Source organism: Ceratotherium simum, chromosome 2 (assembly GCF_057802395.1).
Source record: "Ceratotherium simum simum isolate JZ-2026a chromosome 2, ASM5780239v1, whole genome shotgun sequence".
Classification (NCBI taxonomy): domain Eukaryota; kingdom Metazoa; phylum Chordata; class Mammalia; order Perissodactyla; family Rhinocerotidae; genus Ceratotherium; species Ceratotherium simum.
The window spans coordinates 46745216-46751267 of record NC_141901.1 but is presented as its reverse complement, the minus strand read 5'-3'; positions in this window follow the sequence as shown (position 1 = coordinate 46751267).

Sequence of the window (6052 nt, the reverse complement as noted above, 5' to 3'; positions counted from 1 at the left end):
CACGTACACAGCGGATCAACAGTGACCCTGGCCTCTCATGGAAGGAAAAAATGTACCTTCAAAAGTACGAAGGCGTCATATAAGAAGGGAGGCATCAATTCTCATCTTCCAAGAGTACATTCTTTACTTTGGGATAATGATTAAAGTGATGATACAATGAATGCTTGACAGGCCAGAAGTCAGGCTTCTTTGGTTTAAATAAAATTTAGGCCAAATTGAGTTTAAACCAGAATGGCTTCCCATACACCTCAAGATATAACATTTTCTTGCATCACTACTCTGCACATCCTCTCACGTGCAGTTGCTGGGTGGAGAGAGGACTCCCTCCACTGCCACTCTCCCGTCGCTTTCTGTGTCTTGTGCCCCACAGGAGGACCTAAACCAAGATCGTAAGCATCATCACGGATCCTCACAGAAGAGCTCTGGAAAACGTTTTGTTTGTACCAGTATTTACTTAACCCTTTCCATATACTTTTGAAAATTAAGTTGGTTCTATGACTTCTCATGTCAGCACTCTTGTACACATATCTTGGCCACTTGTACTAGTATTTCTATAGGGTAGAGTCCTGGAAGAGCAATTGTTCTATCAAGTATGTGTTTACATGGTTTCTATATGATTCCATTTTCTCTCTCCTTTGTTGGGCTTATTACCTACAACTCTTTGTTATTTCAGCGACTGCTTTAGGACTTATACATCTGTAACTTACCACAGTCTGTCTTCAAGTGATATCATACCTCTTCACATTTCTCCCACACTAAATCTGGTTCCTGGACATTCTCGCCCTCGGTCTCTCTCCCCCACATGTGTGTGTGTGTGTCTGTCTGTCTGTCTGTCTCTCTCTGTTCCTCATATTCTAGGCTGCTCCCAGTTCTTACCCACTTTCTTTCTCCTCCTCTCGTTTCAGCTTTCCAGAACCCTCCCATCAGATGCCTTCAATCATCAAGTACATTTATTAGGTGCTCACTAGGTGCCAGTGGCCCTGCTCTGAGAGAGATGCTGCATCTCAGAGCAAACCCAAGGTCCCTGCACTGTGGCGCCCACATCTGGAGGCATCAAAAAGGGGGCAGGTACGTGGGAGGGCACAGCCGGTTCTGACGCTCTTCCCAGTTGCTTCCACCCAGCCCTGGCCTAGGGCACTGACACGGTGACCACCATGACAGGAGCATGGCAGCAGAATGGGGAAAATGGAAGACTTTCAGATCTAGAAGTCAGGAAACCAAGAAAGAGGAAAATTTTTCTTGAATAAACAAGCAGTTCAGAAAGCAGCAGCCGTCCAGTGACGGCTCCTCACTTCCTGGAGCAGACACTGCATGTGTTTTACACTTCTTAAAGTGACAGTGATGGCAGGGCTCACCAATCATCCCCTTAAGGGTACCCACACACCTCCTCCTCTTAACCTGTTAAATATACGGCACTCTGTAACCTATAAAAATATGCATGGTGCAGCATTATATTAACACAGTGTTTTTGTTATTTCTATCTTAGTTAGGAAAATCTCTGGGCAAAGATTATACATTAATTAACTCAATTTAATATCAGTCATAGAATCCTTCTTAAAGATAACGATAGATCTTAAAATCGTAAATTGAGTTGGACACATCATAAAAGAAATAATGCGTGTTGGAATCATATATCAGACTCCATACCCTAAAAATGTGTCCCCAAAATGGCAAGGGGGGTGGAACAATTGAGTCACTGTGATTTCTAGAATTAGTAGACTTAATCTACATTTAGAAGATATTACATAATGTATGTAATTTACTGGAATATATAATTTAAAATTTTATAAATTTAATATTTATTGAAATTAAACTTTGGTCATTTGACCAGTAAAACCAATATAGGAAATTTAGGCAGTTCAGTGTCATTAGGATTTTGAAGAGAAAATAAACCCAAGACTTGTATAAACTAGAGTACTATGCTACCAATATTTTCTACGTCATTAGAAAATCTGGAAGACAACATAGGGTACTTTTTAGACCAAGATTATTAAACCAGTCTAATGCGTATGAGGAGTCATCTTTAGAAATGTGACATGACATAAATATTTTCTATGCCATTCTACGTCAATTATTAAAATTCTTTTTAAAGTGTTTAAAAGTACTCAAGATTCATCCTTATTATCAACTTGAATCTTTTTCTTGTAACTAGCACAGAGACCACTAATTTAGCTACAGCTAAACCTTTTTTTTTTTTTTTTCCTGAGTTACAGGTTCAGCAAGAAAGGAAGTACAAGGGAAACCCCACCAATAGCATCTTTGGACTTCACTGAGACCCTGGAAATAGAAGCTCAGTCACTACCCCACTTTGGGGAGAGGCACAATTGAGTATGGAGCACAAGTCAGGATGCCTCTGTCTTCTTGGACTCAGACTGAAGCCAGCACCAGGTCAAGGTCAGGTCAAGACAAGACTAAGCACCATTATCACAGGACAGCCGCCTACCTGACAGCACCAGATGCACAATTCTGGAAAGCTCTTGAGAACTCTCCCCTTCCCCCTGATGCATTTTCCTCCTGCTCCCCTCATCCTCCCACCACAGGAAAGGATCCTTCACCTTTTTGTCGGGTCAGAACCTGTTTCAGATCCCAGCAGGGCACAGAGAGCCAGGCAGGAGCCAAGGGCAGCTGCACTTCCTGAAGAGTCTCCCCCAAGAGGCGGGCAGTTCTAGAGCCAGACTGACCCAAGACTCCACTGCCTGCCAAAGCAACCGGGAGGGGTCTGGAGGGCAGTGGGTGCTTGGGGATGACAACCTAATCTGTTCCTACAAGTGCAGGGCAGGCCTGGCCTGCACCATCCTTTAGGTGGAACAGGGGTCACGTTCCTGAAAGGGCAAGAGGGGCTTCCTCCAGAGGACAAAGCCCTCCCCTGGCCTTGGAGGAAAAGTCTTCCACCTGGTTTTGAGGGGCACTGCCTAAGGAAAGGAGCAACAGCGGTCCACTAAGGATCTTGAGATGTCTTTAATTACTCTCAAAGGATGTGGGAAATCATGTATGTGGAGAGAGAGTGAGCAAGCAAATGTGGGAAATTGTTAACTGGTGCATTTAGGGGAAGAAATAGGATGTTACTATTCTGGCAACTTTTTTGAATGTTTCTTTTTTCTTCTCTTCTTTCTTTCTTTCCTTTTTTTTTTTTTTTTAAGGAGTGATTGAAACTCAAGTCCAAGTTCTCTTTAGGTGAAAAGTCTGAAAGTGAGACACTAGGTTTCTGAGATGAAGGGAGAAGGAGGGCAGGCTGCCCGTCACATCTCACCTCTCGCAGCCTGGGAGACGCCTTCGCCCCTGAGGCCTGGCCTCTGCACAGAGGCTCTTCCCTGCATCTGGACTTTGGGGCCCACACACCTCTGGGGATGAAAAGGAAGAGTCCTGCGTGGGGAGAAGTTGCCAAAAGACTTCCCTGATCCGGAATCAATCTGGGAGCGGCAGTGAAAACGCCAAATCCTAGCCCCAGACCACCAGGGAGCCACGCAACGACTAATTTTGCCTCCCCAGACGGAAATTCTGAAAGCAAAGGTTAGATTTCTGAGACCCAGAGAGCAGAAGTGGAGGCGATTCCCAGCGGCCCAGGGCTGAATGCAGCTGTGCAAGGCTCCCAGCCCTTACCCCGCAGCTCATCACCCCTCACCTCTCCCAGCCTGGGCGATGCTTGGGCTCTGAGGCCTGACCACGCAGGAAACTGGTCGGTGTTCCGTTCTAGTCCAGCTTCAGCACTGTGTGCGGCAGAGCCAAGGACATGCTCTCTTTGTGAACCCCGGTTTCCTTCTGAGTAAGGTGCGGACTCGGCTCTCAGGGGGTGAGGAGCGGAGTCCGTCTGCTCCTTGATCTCTGAACTGGCTCAAGGGGCTCTCCTGATAACGGCACGTGTACAGGCTCCTTTGGTGCCCAGACCAGCTCAATCAGTGGAGCATGAGACTCCATCTACGTGTCTTGGACTGGAGCCCCAAGTGCAGTCTTCGGTTCGCTTTCTTTTGCTCGGTCCCGCAAATCAGCCTGTTCCTCAAGTGTGCTGAGGTGGGGAAAGCCAAGCTGCTTCACAGGAAAGAAGTTCTTGGTTTTCAGAGACATGATACCTGTCAACCTGTAGAGAAGATTTAGGCGCTTAGATGAGAAGGTGAGGGGATTTCTGGATCCAAAGGTAAGCTGAAGTCAGCCTAGTCCTGTGCCCTCTTGACGAAGTGACTGTGTCCTGGTCTCCAATCTGACTCCAGAGCAGACAAACAAAGCCTGTTTCCTAGTGCTGGAGTAGGCTTTCAGGTAGTAATTGAAATTCTCCCACGTTTCTTGTGAATCAAAATGCAGCTGCGCCCGCCTCCTCCACGCCCGCCCCCTTCTTTCTTCTTGTTTTTCAAACATGTAGGTAACTGTCAGGAAAAGGAGGTTGTCTCCGGCCGTTTTTGAACCAGGGACCTTTCAAGGTGTGAGTCGAACGTGATAACCACTACACTGCAGAGACAAGGAAGTTGTTTGGACCTAACGCACTCTCTCTCTCTGAAAACCTTAGGTCCTGCCACAACCATTCTAGACACCGCTTTTTAATTGAAAAAGGTCCCAGGAAGCACCATCGACGCTGGCCAGGCAAGGAGGCTTGAGGCTCTCGGAGAAGCCCTGGCTCAGGCTTTCTGGGCTGCATTCCCGAAGCGAGGGTCCGGGACGCCACAGTTTGATTTCGGGATCTCGGATCACACGCAGGGTTTCCATTTCTAGAAGTAAGCGCCCTTGTGCAGGAGTCGCCCCGCCGATCCCAGCGCCCGGAAGCTGCAGGAGCCGGCGGGTTAGGCGCTGTCCTGAGCCCCAGGCGCTCCCTCTGCCGCCCAGCAGTGTGTGGACGCCCCCACTCCAGGGCTGTGGACCCGCGCCTCCGTGTCCCTTTCACGGCCCCGCAGTCAGTGCTCTTGGCAAATGACCCGTGCTTGAATTCACCCACGAAGCTTCTAGGACCCGCTCTCCCCGCCCTCCCCTCTGCTCCCACGCACCCGACCGGCATGCTCTTCCCTCGCAGGCCCTTTCACCTTAGCGCTTTTCTGCTGTCCTCTTGGCAAAAGGGGGTCTCTCTGGTATCTTCTGGGTAAAAGGGGTCCCTCCGGTTCCTGCCTGGGCTGCTTTAAAGCCATTGACGGAGGCCTGTGGCCATGACCATCAAACAGAGTCTGGTAAAATCTAGCCCATGGAATGGAGAGATGGAAAGCAAGCACAAGAAACCATTTCTAGTGACACAGAGCTGAAGAGTGGCAGAGCCATGACTGGGAAGGGAGGGATCACCTGACCCTCTTCATTTCATGGGCATCTATTCCTACCTGGCACTTAGGAGTCTGAGACGTGGGTGGGCTGCCTTGGAGTATCTCTCTATGGCTCTGCTGCCAGACCTGAATAAGCTGGTGGTGACACTTGCTGTGATCACAGCCACCTTCATAGCTGCCATTAAGTACTTGGAACAAGGTGAAGAAGAGAAACCTTGAAAAATAGATTTTTCAAGACCCAACAATATGCTGCCTCCAGGAAACACTTCTCAGCTCTAAAGACAAACACAGGCTCAGAGTGAAGGGATGGAAGACGACACTCCAGGCAAATGGCAAGCAAAAGAAAGCAGGTGTAGCCATACTTATATCAGACAAAGCAGACTTCAAGATAAAAAAGATAATGAGAGACAAAGAGGGGCAATATATAATGACAAAAGGGACATTCCACCAAAAGGACATGACACTTATGGATATATGTGCACCTAACATGGGAGCAGCAAAGTATATAAAGCAACTACTACCAGACCTAAAGGGAGAAATTGACGGCAACACAATAACAGTAGGGGACCTCAACACCCCACTTACCTCAATGGATAGGTCATCCAGACAGAAAGTCAACAAGGAAACGGTGGCCTTAAATGAAACACTAGACCAGATGGACTTAATAGATATATAAAGAACGTTCCATCCAAAACCAGCAGAATACACATTTTTCTCAAGTGCACGTGGAACATTCTCAAAGGTAGGCATATGTTGGGAAACAAAGCAAGCCTCAGTAATTTTAAGAAGATTGAAACCATATCAAGCATCTTTTTCCA